Below are 22,912 nucleotides of genomic sequence, written 5' to 3' on the forward strand. Positions count from 1 at the left end.
GTATATCTAGGAGTAGAATTGCTGGGTCATATGGTAGTTCTATTTTTAGTTTTTTGAAAAACTGCCATACTGTTTTCCACAGTGGCTGCACCAATGTACTTTCCCACTAACGATGCATAAGGGTTCCCTTTTCTCCACATCCTCACCAACATTTGTTGTTTGTGTTCTTTTTTCTTTAATTTTTAAATTTATTTTTGGCTGTGTTGAGGCTTCATTGCTGTGTGCAGGCTTCCTCTAGTAGTGGTGAGCGGGGGCTATTCTTTTGTTGCTGTGTGCGGGTTTCTCATTGCAGTGGCTTCTCTTGTTGAGCATGGGCTCTAGACGTTTGGGCTTTAGTAGTTGTGGTGTGTGGGCTCAGTAGTTGCGGTGCGTGGGCTCAGTAGCTGCTGCTCATGGGCTCTAGGGCGTGTTGGCTTCAGTAGTTGTTGTGCTCGGGCTCTAGAGTGCAGGCTCAGTAGTTGTGGTGCACGGGCTTAGTTGCTCCGTGGCATGTGGGATCTTCCCGGACCAGGTATTGAACACATGTCCCCTGCATTGGCAGGTGGATTATTAACCACTGTGCCACCAGGGAAGTCCCTGTTATTGGTGTTCTTTTTGATAATAGCCATTCTGAGAGGTATGAGGTGATGTCTCACTGTGGTGTTGATTTGCATTTTCCTGATTAGTGATGTTGAGCACCTTTTCATGTGCCTGTTGGCCATCTGTATGTCTTCTTTGGAAAATTGTCTGTTCAGGTCTTCTGCCCACTAAGTATTCTTCAGTTGTGTAATTCTGTCATTTCAAGGCTGTTACATAAATGGAGTCATACAGTGTGTAACTTTCTGGGATTGGTTTTTTTTCACTCAGCATAATTCTCTGGAGATTCATCCATATTGTTGAATGTATCAATAGTTGCATTTCTTTCATTGCTTATTATTCTGTATTATGGGTATACTGTGGTTTGTTTAATGATTAGGCTGAAAGATATCTCAGGTATTTATAGTTTGAGGCTATTATGAATAAAGCTGTTGTATGGTAAAAATTGATGTACAGGTATTTGTGTGAACATAGGTCTTCATTCCTCTGGGATGAATGTCCAGTTGTAGAATTGCTGAGTTGTATGGTGGCTCCATGTTTAGGTTTTTGTTTTTTAGTTTTAGTAACTGTACCATTTTATATTTCCACCAGCAATCTGTGAGTAATCCAGTTTTTTAGCTTTCTTGCCAGCCTCTGACATTGCCACTATTGTTTTAGTAACTTTGATAGGTGTGTAGTGATATCTCATTGTGGTTTTAATTTGCATTTACCTGATGGCTGAAAAAATCTTTCATGTACTTATTTGCTATCTGTATATCCTCTTTTGGCCAAATGTCTGTACATGACTTTTGCCTATTTTCTAATTTCTTTGTTTATTGATTGACTGATTGTGAAAACACATATTTAGAATTAGGCAGCTGGACTCAATTTAGATGATCCCAATTTTGTTGGCAACATTTAAAGCATCATAGTCAGGAGCCAGTCAAACGTATGCCTTCTTCTCTCCATGAGGCCTGGGGTGGAAAGGAAACCTTAGTTCCCACTTTCCTCACTGCTCCTATATGCTCTCTTCTCCCCCAGTTGTCTGGGGCATCAGGTGGTTCTGTTGTTCATGTCATTCTTTTCTAAATAGTGATCATTCCATCATTTGCTTACCTTTTTTTTTTTTTTTTTGCTTACCTTTTTTATAGTAGAGTTTGAAAGTTCTTTATTCTGGATATGAGTGCTTTGTCACATATATGATTTGCTCTTATTTTCTCCTCGGCTGGAGCTTGTGTTTTTTTTGTTTGTTTGTTTTGTTTTTTATTTGTGGTGCGTGGGCCTCTCACTGTTGTGGCCTCTCCTGCTGCGGAGCACAGGCTCCGGACGCGCAGGCTCAGCGGCCATGGCTCATGGTCCCAGCTGCTCCGCGGCATGTGGGATCTTCCCAGACCAGGGCACGAACCTGTGTCCTCCTGCATTGGCAGGCAGACTCTCAACCACTGCGCCACCAGGGAAGCCCAGGAGCTTGTGTTTTTATCCTCCAAATGGACTTTTTTTTTGCAGAGTAAAAGTTTTTAATTTTGATGAAGTCCAACTTACAGATTTTTCCTTTTATGGATTATGCTTTTATTGTCAAATCTAATAACTTTAACCCTAAATCCCAAAGATTTTCCCCTATTTTTTTTTTAAGTTTTATGCTTCACATTTAAATCTTTTTTTTTAAAAAAAAATATTTATTTACTTATTTTGGCTGTGCTGGGTCTTAGTTGCAGCATGCAGGTTCTTAGTTGTGGCATGTGGGATCTAGTTCCTGACCAGGGATTGAACCCAGGCCCCCTGCATTGGAAGCTGGAGTCTTACCCACTGGACCAGCAGGGAAGTCCCTACATTTAAATCTTGATTCATTTGAGTTGATTTTTATTTAAGTTGTGAGACTCAGATGAAGATTGTTTTCTTTTTTTTTTTCCAAATGTTCCAGTGCTATTTGTTGAAAAGTCTGTCTTTCCTACATTGAATTACCCTTGCACCTTTGTCCAGAATCAACTGGGCATCTTTGTTTGAGTATATTTCTGGGTTTTCTGTTCTGTTTCATTGATCTATGTGTCTGTCTTGCTGGCAGTACCACACTGTGTTAACTACTGTAGATATATATTAAATAACTCTTGAAATGAGGTAGATGATTCGTTCCACTTTATTTTTTTTCAAAATTGTTTTGGCCATCTAGTTTCTTTGCATTGTTGGTTTTTATTTTATTTTTTAAAATGTGTGTTTTAAAAATAAATTTATTTTTATTTTCTTATATTTTAAAAAAATTTATTTATTTATTTATTTATTTATTTATTTATTTATTTTTGGCTGTGTTGGTTCTTCGTTGCTTCACGTGGGCTTTCTCTAGTTGTGGTGAGCGGGAACTACTCTTGTTGTAGAGCCTGGGCTCTAGGCGCGTGGGCTTCAGTAGTTGTGACACGTGGGCTTAGTTGCTATGTGGCATATGGGATCTTCCTGGACCAGGGATCGAAATCGTGTTCGATCCCTGCAGTGGCAGGTGGATTCTTAACCACTGCCCCACCAGGGAAGTCCTTATTTATTTTTAATTTTATTTTTGGCTGCATTGGGGCCTCATTGCCACATGTGGGCCCCCTCCAGCTGCGGTGAGCGGGGGCCACTCGCCGCTGCGGTGCGCGGGCCTTTTACTGCGGTGGCCTCCCCAGCTGCCGAGCACAGGCTCCAGGCAAGCAGGCCTCAGTAACTGCAGCATGCGAGCCCAGTAGCCGTGGCACACGGGCTCCAGAGTGCAGGCCCAGCAGCTGTGGCACAGGGGCTCAGCTGCTCTGTGGCACGTGGCATCCTCCCGGACCAGGGCCCAAACCTGTGTCTCTGCATTGGCAGACGGACCCCCAGCCACTGCACCACCAGGGATATCTGCAATGTTGGTTTTTACAAACATGTATAGGAACTTCCCTGGTGGCACAGTGGTTAAAAATCCGCCTGCCAATGCAGGGGACACGGATTCGAGCCCTGGTCCAGGAAGATCCCACATGCTGCGGAGCATTTAAGCCCATGGGCGACAACTGCTGAGCTTGCACTGTAGAGCCCATGAGCCACAACTACTGAGCCCGCTAGCCTGTGTGCCTAGATCCCATGCTCCGCAACAAGAGAAGCCAGCGCAACGAAGAGTAGCCCCTGCTTGCTGCAACTAGAGGAAGCCAGCACTCAGCAATGAAGACCCAAAGCAGCCAAAAAAAAAAAAAGTAGAGTATATTTTAGAGTAGTCTGTCTTTATCTGTCTAAAAATCTTGCTAGAATTTTGATAGGATACCATTAAACTGAATATCAGTTTGTGGAGAACTGACATCTTTACTCTGTTGAGTCTTCTAATCCATGAACGTTCTGTGTTATTCCATTTATTTAGGTCTTCCTTTTGTTGTTGTTCAGTTTGGTATAGTTTTCAGCCTGTAAGTCCTGTGCATGTTTTGTGGATTTATATAAGTATTTAATTTTGGGGGAAGCAATTGTATATAATGTTGTATGTTTAATTTTGGTGTCCATGCATTTATTGGTAGTGTTTCAAAATAACAACTGATTTTTATATGTATCTTGCATCCCATGACTTTTTTATTTATTTATTTTTTTTGCGGTACGCGGGCCTTCCACTGTCGTGGCCTCTCCCGTTGCGGAGCACAGGCTCTGGACGTGCAGGCTCAGCGGCCGTGGCTCATGGTCCCAGCCGCTCCCCGGCACGTGGGATCTTCCCCGACCGGGGCACAAACCCACGTCCCCTGCATTGGCAGGTGGACTCTCAACCACTGCGCCACCAGGGAAGCTCCATCCTATGACCTTTTTGAATTCACTTACTTTGGGAGTTCTGTGATTATTGTGTCATCTGCAAGTAGGGTTATTTTTATTTCTTCCTTCTCAATTTATATGCCATTTTATGCTTGCCTAATTGTTTTGACTAGAAATTTCAGCACCATGTTCATTAAGATTGTTGAGAGTGGACATACTTTTTTCTGACCTTAGGGGCAAGGCTTTCACTCAGTGATGCAAACCACTAAGTAGGATGTCACTAAGTAGGTTTTTTGTGTAGGTGTTCTATATGAAGATGAGGAGATTTACCTATTTTCCTATTATTCTCAGCTTTTTGAAAGTCATGTATGGGTGTTGAATTTTGTTAATTATTCTGCATCAATTGATGCATGTAATTTTTTTCCTTTAGCCTGTTAATATGGTAGATTACATTCACTGATTTTGCATATTTAACCAGTCTTGGAGTAAGCCCCACTTGATCATGGCATGTAATTCCTGTTATATATTATGGGATTCTGTTCTTATTTTGTTAAGGATTTTTGTGTCTCTATTCATGAGAGATATTATCTATAGTTTTTTCTTTTCATACTCTTTGGTTTGGGTATTGGAGTAATACTACCTTCATAAAATGAGTTGGGAAATGCTCCTTCATTTTCTGGAAGAGATTTCATAGAATTGGTGTTAATTTTTCTTTAAACATTTGGTACAGTTCTCCTTTGAAACTATCTGGACCTTCCTATTTTTTTTGGTAGTTTTTATTTTTTATTTTTTATTTTTATTTATTTTTTTTTTGTGGTACGCGGGCCTCTCACTGTTGCGGCCTCGCCCGTTGTGGAGCACAGGTTCCGGACGCGCAGGCCCAGCGGCCATGGCTCACGGGCCCAGCCGCTCCGCGGCATGTGGGATCTTCCCGGACCGGGGCACGAACCAGTGTCCTCTGCATCGGCAGGTGGATTCTCAACCACTGCGCCGCCAGGGAAGCCCTTTGGTAGTTTTTAAAGTACAAATTAAACATTTAAAATATAGGGCTATTCAGATTATCAGTTTCATGATTGGTGAGTTGGAGTAGTTTGTGATTTTTCAGGAAGGGATCCATTTGGTCTAATCTGTGATATTTATGTGTGTGAAGTTGTTGGTAGCATTCCCTTATCCTTTTGATGTCTGCAGGATTTGTTACTGATAGCCCCTGTCTCATTCCTGTTATTTGTCAGGTGTTGATAGAGGTTTATTTGATTGATTGATTAATCAATAATTAATTTTATTGATGTTTTCAAAGGACCAGCTCCTAGTTTTGTTGATTTTCTTTTTTTCTATTTTATTTATTTATTAAAAAAATTTATTTAATTTATTTATTTTTGGTTACACTGTGTCTTCGTTGCTGCACATGGGCTTTCTCTAGTTGTGGCAAGTGGGGGCTACTCCTCGTTGCAGCACGCGGGCTTCTCATTGTGGTGGCTTCTCTTGTTGTGGAGCATGGGCTCGGCATGTGGGCTTCAGTAGCTGTGGCACGCAGGCTCAGTAGCTGTGGCATGTGGGCTCAGTAGCTCTGCGGTGTTGGGATCTTCCTGCACCAGGGCTCGAGCCTGTGTCCCCTGCACTGGTGGATTCTTAACCACTGTGCCACCAGGGAAGTCATTTTTTCTCTATTTTAAATTTCAGTGATTTCTGCTTTATATTTTTTTACTTCCTTCTGCTTGCTTTGGGTTTACTTATTTTTTTGTTTCCTGAGGTGGAATCTTAAGACTACTGTATTGATTTGAGACTTTTCCACTTTTCTTTGCATTGTTACAGACTTCCCTCTTTCCACTGGTTTGGCTATGTCCCCCAAGTTTTGGTATGCTATGTTTTCATTTTCATTCATTTTTTAAAAAAATGTTATTTAATTTTGGCTGTGTTGGGTCCTCATTGCTGCGTGCGGGCTTTCTCTAGTTGTGGCGAGTGGGGGCTACTCTTTGTTGCAATGCACGGGCTTCTCGTTGCGATGGCTTCTCTTTGTTGCAGAGCACAGACTGTAGGTGCGTGGGCTTCAGTAGTTGTAGCATGCAGGCTCGGTAGTTGCGGCACGTGTGCCCTAGAGTGCACGGGCTTCAGTGGTTGTGGCGTGTGGGCTGAGGAGTTGTGGCTTGTGGGCTCAGTAGTTGTGGTGCATGGGCTTAGTTGCTCTGCGGCATGTGGGCTCTTCCTGGACCAGGGATCGAACCCGTGTCCTCTGCATTGGCAGGCAGAGTTTTAACCACTGAGCCACTGGAGAAGTCCCTTCATTCAGTTTAATATATTTTTTTCATTTTCCTTGAGGCTTCCTCTTTTATTGTTGTGCCATGTTTTTATGGCCTCTGGTTTCTGATGAGAAAACTGCTCTCTTTTAAATTACGTTTTCCCTACATAGGCATACCTCGTTTTATTGTGCTTCACTTTATCGTGCCTCACAGATGCACTTATTTTCTTTTTTTAGCAAATTGAAGGTTTGTGGCAGCTCTTCATCGAGCAAGCCTCTCTGCGCCATTTTTCTAACAGCATTTGCTCACTTCATGTTTCTGTATCGCATTTTGGTAATTCTTGCAATGTTTCATACTTTCTCATTATTATATTTGTCATGGTGATCTGTCATCAGTGATCTTTGATGTTACTATTACGACTTGCTGAAAACTCAGGTGATTAGCATTTTTTAGCTGTGTGGCATGTGGGATCTTAGCACCCTGACCAGGGATTGAACCTGTGCCCCCTGCATTGGGAGCATGGAATCTTACCCACTTGGACCACCAGGGAAATCCCAAGGCTCTTTTCATTTTTTTTTCAGTTTGTTTTCTCTCTGTTGTTTACATTGAGCAATTTTCACTGTAATATCTTCTAGTTCACTGATTCTTTTCCTCTCTTTCTGCTCTTGAGGTCATCCAGTGAGCTCTTTCTTACTGTACTTTTCAGTTCTAAAATTTCCATTTTGTTCTTCCTTACATCTTCAATTTTTTGCTAAAGTTTTCTAGTTTTCATTTTTATGTTCATAATTGTGTGTTGAATAATTTTTATCATGGCTGCTTTAAAATCTTCATTAGAGGGCTTCCCTGGTGGCGCAGTGGTTGAGAATCCGCCTGCCGATGCAGGGGACACGGGTTCGTGCCCCTGTCTGGGAAGATCCCACATGCCGCGGAGCAACTAAGCCCGTGAGCCATGGCCGCTAGGCCTGCGCGTCCGGAGCCTGTGCTCCGCAACGGGGAGAGGCCACAGCAGTGAGAGGCCCGCATACCGCAAAAAAAAAAAAAAACAAAAAAACTTCATTAGATGATTTTTTTTTTTTTTTTTTGGCGGTACACGGGCCTCTCACTGCTGTGGCCTCTCCCCGTTGCGGAGCACAGGCTCCGGACGCGCAGGCTTAGCGGCCATGGCTCACGGGCTCAGCCGCTCCGTGGCATGTGGGATCTTCCCAGACCGGGGCACGAACACGTGTCCCCTGCATCGGCAGGTGGACTCTCAACCACTGCGCCACCAGGGACGCCCTAGATGATTCTAACGTTCATGTCAGATGTTAAAATTACAAACATCTTGGAATCCCCTGTGTTCCAGTAGTTAGGACTTTGTGCTTTCACTTTCAAGGGTACGGGTTCAATCCCTGGTTGGGGAACTACAATTCCACAAGCCCACTGCACAGCCAAAAACCAAAAAACACAAACAAAAAGATTACAAACATCTCAATGTTGATTTTTCATTGAAACTTGAACATTTTTATATTATGTTATGGGACTTTGCATCTTTTATAAACTTGTTTTACCTGGCTTTTTTTCTCTAACATTTGTCTGACAGGGGAAGAGTGAGGGCACCTTCTCCTTATAGCAGGTAGGGGTGAAGTTCAGGTTTCCTACTAGGCCTCTGTTGACATTTGAGGGAAGCTGCTTATTAATGCCAAGCAGAGTTCGGAGTTATGATTCCATACTTGATCTCCACAATGGATGTGGCCTCATTTAACACTGTGTGTTGGTGAAAGGCCTGATTCTGTGCTTGACTTTTACTGATACCATACCAGTGAGGACAGGGTGGGTTCCCTCATTACTGCCAGATGGGGGTGGAAGTCCAGGCTTCCCGTGTTGTCTTCATTGATAGCATGGGGAAAGGTGCTCATTACCTGTTAGTGAGGTTGAAAGTTCTGATTCCTTACTAAACCTGCTCTTACACTACCCCAGTGGGAGTCTTCAGCTGATTTATAGAATCACAAAGGTGGATGTCTAGGTTTGTTCCCCACTTGAGCATTGCAGGAGTGGGTAGGGTCAGTTTTTCCTGTGATGAGCAGCTACTGTCTAACAGTTTTCTTTCTAGCTATTATGCCTTCTTCCTGGTCCTTTGTCTAGAGAGAGAAGCCTTTCGTTGGGACTTCTTGTTTGGGCTGTGTTTGGTGGTGCTTTTGGGTTGCTGACTATATTAGGCAAAAAGAAAGTCCAGGGAGCTCACTGCCATGTTGTTTCTTGGGTCCTGTGGTCTCTAGTTAATTTGCCTTTTCACCACCTTTCAGAATATATTGATTGATTGATTGATTGATTGAAGATATTGGAGGTAGGAGTTTATTAGTTAATTTATTTATTTTTGCTGTGTTGCGTCTTCATTTCTGTGCGAGGGCTTTCTTTAGTTGTGGCAAGCGGAGGCCATTCTTCATCGCGGTGTGCGTGCCTCTCACTATCATGGCCTCTCTTGTTGTGGAGCACAGGCTCCAGATGTGCAGGCTGAGTAATTGTGGCTTGTGGGCCTAGTTGCTCCGCGGCATGTGGGATCCTCCCAGACCAGGGCTCGAACCCGTGTCCCTGCATCAGCAGGCAGATTCTCAACCACTGCACCACCAGGGAAGCCCCAGAATATATTTATTTTATTTTTAATGTCCACAGTTTTCGTTTGTATTTAGTAGGAGGAATGGGAAAAAGTACTTCTTTCTATTCCATCCTCCCAGAAATGGATGAAGTATAGCCTTAGATTTCATCGTTCACTGTTTTGTTTTTTTGCGGCATGCGGGGTCTTACTTCCCTGACCGGGGATCGAACTGCGCCCCCTGCAGTGGAAGGGCAGAGTCTTAACCACTGGACTGCCAGGGAAGTCCTTTGTTTTTTCTGTTTTATATTACATTGATTTCTGTTCTGATCTTTATTCTTTGCTTACCTAGGTTCATAAGGTGCAGGGTGAAGTGATTGATTTGAGTTGTTTCTTTTCTAGAAAACAGGCATTTAGTGCTATAAATTTCCCCCTCATTTATTGCTTTTAACTGCCTTCCACAAAGTTCAGTAAATTTTTTTTTCATTTTCATTTATTTTAAAATACTGTATATTTTCTCTTTGTATTTCTTCTTTGACCCATTGGTTATTTAGAGGTATATTTGGATTTCAAATACTGAGATTTTTCCATCATTTATTTCTAAATTAGTTACATTATGGTCAGAGAAAATTCTTTTTGTGGCTCACAGGCCCAGCCGCTCTGCGGCACTTGGGATCTTCCTGGACCGGAGCACGAACCTGTGTCCCCTGCATTGGCAGGCGGACTCTCAACCACTGCGCCACCAGGGAAGCCCTAAAATTTTATTTTTAAAAATTTTCGGCTGCATTGGGTCTTCATTGCTACGTTCAGGCTTTCTCTAGTTGCGGCGAGTGGGGGCTACTCTGTTGTGGTGCGCGGGCTTCTCATTGTGGTGGCTTCTTGTGTTGTAGAGTGCAGGCTCTAGGTACCCAGGTTTCAGTAGTTGTGGCACATGCTCAGTAGTTGTGGCTTGCAGGCTCTAGAGAGCAGGCTCAGTAGTTGTGGTGCACTGGCCCAGTTGCTCTGTGGCACGTGAGATCTTCCCAGACCAGGGCTCGAACCTGTGTCCTCTGCGCCAGCAGGCGGATTCTTAACCACTGTGCCACCAGGGAAGTCCCAATATTGTTGATTTTTATTAATTCTACTTTATATGAAACTAATATAACCATTTCAACTTTCTTTGATTCTGCAGTATGTAATGTAATATGTCCTTTTTCTCTGGCTGCTTTGAAGATCTTTATTTCTGGTTGTAGGTGATTTGATCATAATATGTTTTGGTTTACATTTCTTCATGTTTCTATTGCTTGGTGTTTATTTAAAGAGTGCTTTGTTCTAGCTGTTTATAGTTTTCATCAAATTTGGAAAATGGTTGATGTTATTTCTTCAAGTATATTTTTCTGTATTATCTCCTTTGTGGCTCCATTTATAAGTGTACTTGGCTTCTTGAAGTTGTCTCAAAGCTAATCTATGTTCTTTTCTTTTTTTAAAAGTACTTTTTTTCTGTTTCATTTTGGTTAGTAACTATTACTTGGTTTCATGTGCTGTAAATCTCATACAGTATGTTTTTCCTCTTAGACCTTACGAGTTTCATCTTTAGAAGTTCACTTTTTAAAATTTGATGTTTCTACTTAACAAGTTTAAGATTTCCTCTGTCTCCTTGAACATACGAACTGTATTCATAATAATTGTTTGAAAGGACTTGTATACTAATTCTTCTTGTCATTTCAAGATTGACATTTCAAGGTTTGACTGGTTTTTGTTTTATTATGGGGTATAATTTCCTGCTTCTGTATATGTCTTTTTTTTTGTTTGTTTTTTGTTTTTTGTTTTTTGGAGCAGAGAAAGGTTTAATTCAGGGTCATGCAAGGAGAACAGGCAGCTCATGCTCAAAAGACCCAAACTCCCTAGTGGCTTTCAGGGGAGCAGTTTTAAAGGCAGCATTTGGGGGTGAGGGCTGTAGGATTCATGACTTTCATTGATAACATTGTGAAGTAACAGTGTGGTGTGTTAGGAATATTAGTCATCAGCTCTCTGGTCTGAACAGTCTGGGGTCTAGTGCTTGTGCTCAGCAGGTAGTCGCCATCCTCCACCTGAGTGTGGGGGTGTCAGTTCCTGTAGAACAGTTGGTCTCAGGACTTAATGAAGCTCAGGTTCTTGGTGTCTCATTGCAGAAAGAATTCAGTGAGAGACAAAGTGATAGGTAAGAAGTCGATTTATTTAGAGAGAAACACACTCCACAGACAGAGTGTGGGCCATCTCAGAAGGTGAGAAAGGCCGTGAATTTTATCTTGTTAGATTCTGTTTTATAAAGTATGCCTAAAAATATTTTTGGACTTTGTTCTGTGGCATGGTTAAGTTACTGGAAAACAGTTTGTTGCTTTTGGGTCTTGCTTTTATGTTTTGTTTGAATGGACCAGAGCTAGGTTTAGTCTAGGTTAATTTTTCCCCACCTTCTGAGGCATTATGCTTCTTGGTACTCTGATGCAGTATGAATTAGTTGGTTTTCTATTCTGGCTTTCGAGAACAGCCATTATTTGTATCCTTGTGTGAGGTGTGGGTGCTGTCACTTCTAAATGTTTGGTGGTTGTTTCCCTGGCCTTGAATAGTTCTCTCACAAGCAAGTGCTGATTAGTTACTCAACATATTGTAGGGTGAGCCTCTGTAGATCTCTTCATTTTTCTCTCTCTCTCCAGCTTTCTACTCAGTGCTGGTCTCCCTTGTGAGCTCTAGCCACCTTGGCTTCCTTGGACTCCCAGCTCCATTTCCTCAACTTGGGGAGCCCACAGGTTCTGCCTGGGTTCCTTCCACGGCCTGGAGACTCTCAAGGCAGTAAGCTGGGCAAATGTATGCTTGTGTTGTTTGTTTCTTGTCTCCCAGGGTTCACTGTCTTTTGTTACTTGTCTAAAATCTTCAGTATTATTGTTTCATACATTTTGTTAGGTTTTTATTATTTCATGCAAAAGGCTAAATCTGGTCTCTTTCATTCCATCTTGACTGGAAGTGGTATTGTTGTGGTTTTATTTTGTATTTTCATATTGACCAGTGATATTGAACACATTTTAATTTGCTTATTGACCATTCATGTGTTTCTCATGTGAAGAGTTTGTTTAAAGCTTTAGCCTTTTTCCTTCTTTCTCTCCTGATTTTTTCTTTGTCTGTTTTTTTCTTCCTTTCTTTTGCATTGCAGAAGGTCCTTATATGTCTTGGATACCAGTCCTCTGTTAGATAAGTGTTTTGTAAGTACCTTCTCCAAGTCTGTTGTTTCCTGTTTATTTTCTTAACTGTGCCTTTTGATGAGCAGAAATGTCTAAGTCTGATGGTCTAATTTATCAGTTTTTTCTTTTATAGTTATTGCTTACTGTGAGCTAAGACACTTTTGCCTAACCCCTGAAGTCATGAAGGTAATTTCCTTTGTTTCCTCTAAAACTTCTTGTTTTTGTTAATTTATATTTAGGTCTGTGATGCATCTCAAATTAAGTTTTACAGGTTTTTTGCATAATAGTTTCTGCACCATTTTATTAAAATGTAACTTTAAAAAAATTTATTTTATTTTTTTGGCTGCATTGGGTCTTTGTTGCTGCATGTGGGTTTTTCTCTAGTTGCGGCGAGTAAGGGCTTCTCTTGTTGCAGAGCACGGGTTCTAGGTGAGTGGGCTTCAGTAGTTGTGGCATGTGGGCTCAGTAGTTGTGGCTCACGGGTTCTAGAGTGCAGGCTCAGTAGTTGTGGTGCTTGGGCTTAGTTGGCTCTGCGGCATGTGGGATCTTCCCGGACCAGGGCATGAACCCATGACTCCTGCATTGGCAGGCGGATTCTTAATTACTGTGCCACTGGGGAAGCCCTGCACTATTTTATTGAGAAGAGTTTCCCTTCCTCACTGGGTTGCTTTGGTGAAACACTACACGGCTGCAGAAGTGGGTTCTATTTCAGAAATCTTTATTCTGTTACACTGATCTGTTTGTCTGTCCTATATCATTACCAAACTTTTGATTAGTTGTCACTTTATAGAAAGTCTTGAAATCGGATTTGCAAGTCCTTCAGTCTTTTTCATCTTTTTCAAGATTGCTTTGCTAAGTCCTTAGCACTTCCATAAAAAGTTTGATATTTGCTTTTGCATTTCTCTGAAAGGCTGATGGGATTATGATTGCAATTGCTTTGAATCTGTAGATCAGTTTGAGGAGAATTGACATGTTGACAATGTTAGATATTCCTGTTCATTAGCATGGCATATCTCTTCATTTATTTAGGTCATCTTTGTGTTTTCCTGAGTAGTGTTTTGTAGTTTTCAGCCTTTGTTTTTGTTTTTTTTTTTGCGGTATGCGGGCCTCTCACTGCTGTGGACTCTCCCGTTGCACAGCACAGGTTCTGGGCTCCGGACACGCAGGCTTGGTGGCCATGGCTCACGGGCCCAGCTGCTCCGTGCCCTGTGGGATCCTCCCGGACCGGGGCACGAACCCGTGTCCCCTGCATCGGCAGGCAGACTCTCAACCACTGAGCCACCAGGGAAGCCCTTACGAGTTGTTTTGTAGACAACTTAATTCGATTTTTCTAATAGTGATCACATTATAAAGCTTTTTACCTCTTTCCAATTTGTATTTTTATTTTCTTCCCTTATCACATGCACTTAGGTCTTGGTCCCATTCTTTGGGGAAAGCATTCAGTTTTATGCTATTAATTATGTGAGCTGTAGACTTTTATTGATGATCATTATCAGCTTGTTTTAAAATACAGGTTTTATTATTGCTGAAGTATGGCAGGGAAGGCTAACAGATCAGGAGATGATTGCCATTGAAAAGATAATTCGTTATACTCACAGATTCCCCAGAGGAGGGCGGGTATACCACAGCCTAGGAAGACACATGGGGAAGCACCCTAATTAGGATGCAGCAGGTGTGAAGGGGAGAAAGTAAAGGCAAGAGCCTTTATTTTGGTTTCTGTGGGAAGAAGTAGTCAAGGACTCGTAATCAAGTTTAGGATTGTCTAGTTTGAATAATATCAAGGGGTATGGGGTCTGCCCCTAGTTGTCTGGTACCTGGCCCTGGGGTGATTAGGGCTGGGGAATATAGTAGCCAATGTAAAATAGATAGAGATGGTTGGGGGTATGAACTTTGAGTTGGTTGGTTTGCATATGAAAGCAAGCTGGGGAGTTGTTTGCTATCTCCAGGAATTAGCTAGCCTTGGGAGGGACAGCCCTCCAGGGTCAGCAAGGGCCTCAAAGTATCAAAAATACAGAATGAAAAGGTATGATTAACAGGTTGAGTAGGATCTCTTCTCTTCCTAGTTTTGTGACAGTTTACTACATGAACGGATGTTGTTTTGTCAAATGCCTTTTCTGCAACTGTTGAGATGATTATGTTTTTGCAGAATTAATATGATGAATTTCATTGTTTTATTTTCAAATGTTATATCAACCTTGTATTCCTGGGATAAACTCTGCTTGGTCATGATGTATTATTCTTTTTTTAATATTGCAGGATTTACATTGCTAGTATTTTTATTAAATATTTTTGCATCTGTGTACTTCAGAGATGTTCGTCTATATTTTTTTTTGTAGTTTCTTTTTAGGCTTTGGTAGTATTGGTATATTCATTAGTATTTTTTGTGCTGAACTTAGAAAATGATTTCAGAAGTAGTCTATTTTCTAGAAGTGTTTGTGTGAGATTGATTCTGTTTTCTCCTTGGTGGTTGATGGAATTTACCAGTGAAAAAATCTGAGCCTAGAGTTGTATTTTGGGGAAGGATTTTGATGATGGATTCAACTTAAGGGCTCTTCAGATTTTGTTTCATCTTGTCAATTTTGGTAAATTGTATTTTTCAAGGCACTTTTCCATTTCATTTAAGTTGTTGAATTGGTTAGTGTAAAGTTAATAATCTTTTGTTTTTTAGTATCTGTGGGTTCTATAGTGATAATTCCTCCTTTATTTCTGATATTGGTAATTTTTGTGTATGTTTTAAATTATTTTAGCTAGAAGTTTATCAACTTTGTTTATCTTTCCAAAGGACAGTCTTTGATTTTAAATTTTTCTTAGTGTTTCTATCTCATTTTTTTCTGCTCTTTACTATTTACTTTCTTCTCACTTTGGGTTTAGTTTGCACCTTTGTAGATTCTTTAGGTGAAATCTTAGGTTATTAATTTTATAGCTTTTCCCCCTAGCATGGTCAGGGAACATACTTTGTAAGATTTCTTTCTTTATTTATTTTTAAAATTTTATTTTTGGCTGTGTTAGGTCTTGGCTGCTGCTTGTGGGCTTCGTTGAGGTGCGTGGGCTTCTCATTGCAGTGGCTTCTCTTGTTGCGGAGCATGGGCTCTAGGCCCGTGGGTTTCAGTAGTTGCAGCATGCGGGCTCAGTATTTGTGGCTCGTAGTCTCTAGAGCGCAGGCTCAGTAGTTGTGGCGCACAGGCTCAGTTGCTCCATGGCATGTGGGATCTTCCCATACTAGGGCGGGAACCCATGTCCCCTGCATTGGCAGGCGGATTCTTAACCACTGCGCCACCAGGGAAGTTGCCTTCGTATGATTTCATTCCTTTTAATTCATTGAGTCTTGTGGTGAATGTACCATAGTCACCGGAAAGGAATGTGTATGGTGGTTTTAGTATTGCTCAGATTATTGATTTTTTTTGGGGGGGAGTGTCTAATTTTGTCAGTTACTGCGACAGAGGTGTTAAAATATCTTACTGTGTTTGTGGAATTTTGTACTTGTGTAGATTTTTGCTATATGTATATTTTGAAGCATTGTTATTAGTACACATTTATGATTATTATGGCTCATTATTTGACATTTATCATTATGAAGTGTCCCCATTTATCATCACTAATTTTCTAGGTCTTGAAATCTCTTTTGTTTGTGATATTAAGTATAGCTACTCACCATCTTATACTTTCGATTTGTATGGTATATCTTTTTTTTTATCCATTTACTTTCGACCTGTTTGCGGTATGCGGGTTTTTTTTTTTTTGCGGTATGCGGGCCTCTCACTGTTGTGGCCTCTCCCGTTGCGGAGCACAGGCTCCGGACACACAGGCTCAGTGGCCATGGCTCACGGGCTTAGTTGCTCCGCGGCATGTGGGATCTTCCCGGACCAGGGCACGAACCCGTGTCTCCTGCATCGGCAGGCGGATTCTCAACCACTGCGCCACCAGGGAAGCCCTTTCGACCTGTTTGTGTCTCATTTAGAGCATGTCTCTTATAGATGATATATTATATAATTAGGTTTCACTTTTATATCTGTGCCAACATACTCTGCCTTTTAACTAGTCTTTTAAGTTTAGTCTCTTCACATTTAATGTAAATATGTGATTGGGTTTACATCTACCATTTTATGAAGTTATTTTCTGTTTGTCTTATTTATTTTTCTTTTTAATATATTTGAAATGTACTTTAAAAAAGATTAATTTTTGGGGGGGCTGCGTTGGGTCTTCGTTGCTGCACACACGGGCTTTCTCTAGTTGTGGTGAGTGGGGGCTACTCTTCATTGCAGTGTGTGGACTTCTCATTGCAGTGGCTTCTCTTGTAGTGGAGCACGGGCTCTAGGTGCATGGGCTCAGTAGTCGTGGCTTGCAGGCTCTAGAGAGCAGGCTCAGTAGTTGTGGTGCACGGGCTTAGTTGCTATGCAGCATGTGGAATCTTCCCACACCAGGGCTTTGAACCTGTGTCCCCTGCATTGGCAGGCAGATTCTTCTTAACCACTGAGCCACCAGGGAAGTCCCCCAAAGTTACTTTTAAAAAAATGGTTTTAATGATACAAAATTCACATATCATACAGTTCAGCCATTTAAAGTGTACAATTCAGTAGTTTTCACTATATTGATGGAATTGTGCAGCTATTGCCATTATCAACTTTAGAACATTTTTATCACTTCAAAAAGAAGCTTCTTTGTTCACTAGTAGCCACTCCTCATTATCAAACCTCTCCTACTCCTGGCAACCAGTAATCTAATCTCTGTCTCTATTCTGGACATTTCATATAGATGGAGTTATACACTGTGTGGTGACTTTGTGTGAGTGGCTTTTGTCTTTCAGCAAAATGTTGTTAAGGTTCACTCATGTTTTAGCATGTATTAGAACTTTATTCCTTTTTTTTGTTGAATAACATTCCATTGTCCGGATCTGGCACATTTTATTTGTTCACTCATTAGTTGATCGGCATTTAGATTTTATCTATATTTTAGCTATTCTGAATAATGCTGTTTTGAACATTTCCATACATGTTTTTGTGTAGATGTATGGTTTCATTTCTTTGGGTGTGGAATTTTTGACCCATGTGGTAACTCTGTTTAACTTTTTGAGGAACTGCTGAAGCAGCCACACCATTTTAAACTCTCATTGGCGATATATGAGGGTTCTGATTTCTCCACATTCTTGCCAACAGAATTTGTTTATCTTTTGATTTTAGCCATCCTCGTGGTATCTCATTGTGGTGTTGGTTTGTGTTTCCTTTTTATTTTTTTATAAATTTATTTATTTTAATTATTTCCTTTTGGCTGCGTTGGGTCTTCTTTGCTGCACATGGGCTTTCTCTAGTTGTGGCGAGTTGGCGCTACTCTTCGTTGCGGTGCATGGGCTTCTCATTGCAGTGGCTTCTCTTGTTGTGGAGCATGGGCTCTAGGCGCACGGGCTTCAGTAGTTGTGGTTCATGGGCTCTAGAGCGCAGGCTCAGCAGTTGTGGCACATGGGCCTAGTTGCTCCACAGCATGTGGGATCTTCCTGGACCAGGGCTCAAACCCGTGTCTCTGCATTGGCAGGTGGATTTTTAACCACTGTATCACCAGGGAAGCCTGATTTGTATTTCTTTAATGAATGTTAGACATCTTTTCACGGTCATTTATGTGTTTTCTTTGGAGAAATGGCTATTCAGATCCTTGCCCCAGTTTTTAATTAGGATATTTATCTTTTTTTTTTTTTTAAACATGACTTCTAAATTTTTTTTATTTTTTTAAGGTTTTATTTATCTATTTTTGGCCATGCCTTGCAGCATGTGGGATCTTAGTTCCCCAACCAGGGATCAAACCCGAGCCCCCTGCAGTGGAAGCATGGGGTCTTAACCACTTGACCACCAGGGAAGTCCTTATATATCTTTTTATTATTGAGTTATAGAGCTCTTTATATGTTCTGGGTATAAGTCCCTTATCAGATATATATCTTGTAAGTATTTTATTCTATGGGGTTTTTTACTTGATGGTATCATTTGCAGGAAAAAAGGTTTTAGGTTTGGAAAATTCCAATTTATCTATTATTTCTCTTGTTGCCTCTGCTTTTGGTGTTGCATCTAAGAAACCATTATCCAACCCTGAGTCATGAAGAATTTACTCCAGTTTCATTCTAAGAGTTTTATAGTGTTAGCTCTTACATTTAAGTATATGATCCATTTTGAGTTACTTTTATATGTCATATGAATAAGGGGTCCAACTTAATTTTTTGCATGTAGAGAATTTTTAATGTATCAGTTTTATAGAGCTATTTCTGTTTGCATTAGTTTCTTAGTGTTTCTCTAGCAATTTCAGTATATTTCCTTACCTTTTTTACAGTCTATTTAGCGTACCCACTTATAGTTAATATTGTATCACTTCTTGTAAAGTGTAGAAATCTTGTAACGGTAGAGATTCTTTTACTTCACATCACCTCTGTCCATTGTTACTTATGCTATTGTCTATTGTCATATGTATTAGAGCTACTTATATTATAAACCCCAGAAGACAGTATTACAATTTTTCTTTCAGTAATCATATGTATTTTTAAGAATTTAAGAACTAAAAGTCTTTTATATTGGGTTGGCCATAAGCTCTTATGAAAAAACCCAAACGAACTTTTTGGCCAACGCAATATTTACCCAGATATTTACCATTTATGATGTTCTTCTTTGCCTCCTGAAGATTTGTGTTTTTCATCTAGTACCATTTCCCTTTATTCCGAAGAATTTCTTTTAGCCTTTATTGTGTTCCATATCTGGTGATGAATTCTGTTTGCTCTTTCTTACCTAAAAACGTGTTTCACCTTCATTTTGAAGGATATATTAGTTAGATACAGAATTCTGGATTGACAGTTCTTTTTCTACAAGCACTTTAGAGATGTTTGTTTTACTGTTTTGACTTCCATAGTTTATGATGAGAGATCAGTTATTCAATCACTGTTTCCCTGTCTTTGGTGTGTCATTTTCTTTTGGCTGCCTCTTGAAGACTTTTGTTTGCTTTTCATGAAGCAGTTTTGCTTGTTTGGGATTCACTGTGCTTCTGGAATCCATAAATTTGTCTTCAAATAGAGGAAATTTTCATCCATTATTTTTTCAAAATTTTCTTTACTGCCATATTCTCATATTCATACTCTCTCCCTCACCTCCTCCTCCTCTTCCAGGGCTTCAATTATACATGGTGGCTTCTTGATACTGTTCAATAGGTCCCTGAAGCTCTGTTCATTTTTTTTCACCGTTTTCTCTTTTTCAGATAGATCCTATCTATTGATGTAGCTTCAAGATCACTGACTCTTTCCTTTGTCATCTTGATTCTGTTGTTAAGCCCATCCAATGAATTTTTCACTTTATGTATTATATTTTTAAGTTTAAGAATTTGTATTTAGTTCTTTTCTGTTTTTAAAGATTTATTTATTATTTATTTTCTTTATTTTTGGCTGCATTGGGTCTTATTTGCAGCACGCAGGATCTTTGTTGAAGCATGTGGGATCTTTTGTTGCAGCGCATGGCTTCTCTTTAGTTGTGGCGTGTGGGTTTTCTCTTTTCTAGTTGTGGCACGCAGGCTCCAGGGCATGGGGGCTCTGTAGTTGTTGTGAGTGGGTTCCAGAGCACATGAGCTCTGTAGTTTGCGGCACGTGGACTCTAGTTGAGGCATGCGAGCTCAGTAGTTGTGGTACGTGAGCTAAGTTGCCCCGTGGCATGTGGGATCTTAGTTCCCTGACCAGGGATTGAACCCGCATCCGCTGCATCGGAAGGCGGATTCTTTAATACTGGACCACCAGGGAATTCCCTATTTAGTTCTTTTCTTTTCTTTTTGTTTTAATTTATTTATTGATTGATTGCTGCGTTGGGTCTCCATTGATGCACATGGGCTTTCACTAGTTGTGGCGAGAAGGGGCTGCTCTTCATTGTGGTACTTAGGCTTCTCATCTTGGTGGCTTCTCTTGTTGCAGAGCACGGGCTCTAGGCGCGTGGGCTTCAGTAGCTGTGGCATGCGGGCTCGGTAGTTGTGGCTCATGGGCTCTAGAGCGCAGGCTCAGTAGTTGTGGCACACTGGCCCCGTTGCTCCGCGGCATGTGGGATCTTCCCAGCCCAGGGCGCTCAAACCCGTGTCCCCTGCATTGGCAGGCGGATTCTTAACCACTGTGCCACCAGGGCAGTCCACTCAGCAAATTTTGAAGTAGAAAATCATTTTGTGATGGATTTTAAAATATTTGGTAGTTTTTATCTCTGTTAGCATTAAGTGATTTCATCTTTGGCCAGCAGGAGCCTCTTTAGGTTGGACCATAGGTCCTTTTGACATGACTAAAGCAGTCTTGTATAGCTTCCTTGCTATTTGATAGAACAAGGTATTCAGGGCATACTTGACCTAGACCTGGAATCATTCACTTCTTTCAGTAGTTCTGGTTCCTTTGGAAAATGCTGTTTGGAGACCCCAGCCTGGGTGCTCTGGGTGCTTATTTATACTCTGGTAGTCATGAGTCTTTCTAAAACACACAAAAAATTGGTTAATTAATATGTATTTTTATCTTTTGCCTAAAAGAAGAAATAATGATGGTAAATGTTTTATCTTGCACATACTTTTTTATGCCACAATTACATCTTTTATATAACACAAGGAATATCAAACTTAAAGCTTGAATTTATTCTTTTTAGCCTATACTTTTTTTTTTTTGCTGTACGTGGGCCTCTCACCATTGTGGCCTCTCCCATTGCGGAGCACAGGCTCTGGACGCGCAGGCTCAGCGGCCATGGCTCATGGGCCCAGCCGCTCTGCGGCATGTGGGATCCTCCCGAACCGGGGCATGAACCCACGTCCCCTGCGTTGGCAGGCGGACCCTCAAACCACTGCACCACCAGGGAAACCCTATACTTTTTTTTTTTTTTTTTTTTAATAATTATTATCTTGCTGCTTTCTGTAATACAATGGTGTTCAAAGTCTGAGTAAACCAGTATAGCTGAATGGCTTGTTAATAGCCACAGCCTCCTAAAGGTCATTATTTTGGGTGAACTTGATTTAGTGAAGTATACTGAGTTTTATACTTTGGAAAAGAATCTAATGTAAAGTAGAAAAAGTATTTGGAAATTGATGCCTGCTTTATAAAGATGGAAAACAGTTGCGTGCTTTCTTACTATACTACATGATGTAAAAAAGAAGGAACCAGGGCTTCCTTGGTGGCGCAGTGGTTGAGAGTCCGCCTGCCGATGCAGGGGACACGGGTTCGTGCCCCGGTCTGGGAGGATCCCACGTACCGCGGAGAGGCTGGGCCTGTGGGCCATGGCCGCTGGGCCTGCGCGTCTGGATCCTGTGCTCTGCAGCCGGGAGAGGCCACAACAGTGAGAGGCCCATGTACCGCAAAAAAAAAAAAAAAAAAAAAGGAACCACCTTATATAACTTGTTTGGACTGTTTCAATTAAAACGTTTTTCCCCTCCTTTGTTAAAATGTGAGATCTTCGAATCCAAAAAATAAAACAAATGAATGTATATAACAAAACAGAGGGGGACTCCCTGGTAGTCCAGTGGCTAAGACTCTGCACTCGCAATGCACGGGGCCTGGTTCAATCCCTAGTCAGGGAATTAGAAGTCACATGTCACAACTAAAGATCCCTCATGGCTCAATGAAGATCCTGCGTCTGGCAACTAAGACCGACGCAGCCAAATAAATAAATAAATAGTAAAATAATATAGAAACAAGCAAAACAGACTCACAGATAGCAAGAACAAGCAGGTGTTTACCAGTGGGGAAGGAAGGAGCAGGGGAGGGGCAAGGCAGGGGATTAAGAGATACAAACTACTATGTATAAAATAGAAAAAAAATTGTAAGATCTTTAATGTGTGGTTTTTTTTTTTTTTTTTTTGGTCTCCTTATAATCTGTGTATCCTCTTACAGGATTTACTTGTGCATTTTAACAGTACCTCTCACTTATTAAATAAGAATGCATCTGTGGAATTTTAATAGTAACGTGTATAGCTGCAGCCTGCCCTGTGAAACTTTTCAAGTTGGATTAGTTTAGGGTCTGGAATCTCTGTTGTACAGAACCTGATTCTTTTTTCCTGAGCTTAGGGTATAGCCTCTAATTATAACTTAACCTTCTTTTTCTGTAATTATTTCTTTCTCTCAGGTCTTCTATATATCCATTTTTACCTTTAGTAAAAGACTAAAGATAAAGACATAGTAATAGTATTTTACTTACTGGCATGTAGTTTTCTTTTAGAATTTTCTTCTCTGCATTTTATAACTCATTTAAAATCCTTGTGAATATAGCATTAGTTCCCTCATTGTTATACAGTTGGACTTATAATAAAAATTTTGTAGTCATAAACAGTGATATAAAATATTTCTGTACACATATCTTTTCATGTCTTGAAATTAAAGTGTGTAAGTGATATAAAGATGACACATACTACTTAATAATTGCCATTTCTATCATATTTCCTTTGGCTCTCTAGAGGTGAAGTAATTGAATCAGTATTTTTCTTTTTTCTTTTTTTATAATGAATGATACTATTGTCTTTATTGTAAATTTCATATAGTGCATTGATTCTCACAGAATGCTTTCATTGCTTTAAAAAATATTTTTTAAAAATTTATTTATTTGGGGCTTCCCTGGTGGCACAGTAGTTGAGAATCTGCCTGCCAATGCAGGGGACATGGGTTC

General features: G+C 40.7%; 1 protein-coding gene and 1 non-coding gene across 2 annotated transcripts in view; one reads left to right on the plus strand and one right to left on the minus strand.

Annotated features, from left to right (window-relative positions):
- Positions 1 to 22,912, plus strand: part of MLLT10 (MLLT10 histone lysine methyltransferase DOT1L cofactor) — a 282,550-nt gene that overhangs the window by 25,999 nt on the left and 233,639 nt on the right. The gene's annotated exons all lie outside the window — the stretch shown is intronic.
- On the minus strand, positions 1,604 to 1,669 carry LOC131754087 (small nucleolar RNA SNORD42). Its single transcript, XR_009335133.1, has one exon. It is a non-coding gene; the product is annotated as a small nucleolar RNA SNORD42 (small nucleolar RNA).

Source organism: Kogia breviceps, chromosome 3, assembly GCF_026419965.1.
Source record: "Kogia breviceps isolate mKogBre1 chromosome 3, mKogBre1 haplotype 1, whole genome shotgun sequence".
In the NCBI taxonomy this organism is placed as follows: Eukaryota; Metazoa; Chordata; class Mammalia; order Artiodactyla; family Physeteridae; genus Kogia; species Kogia breviceps.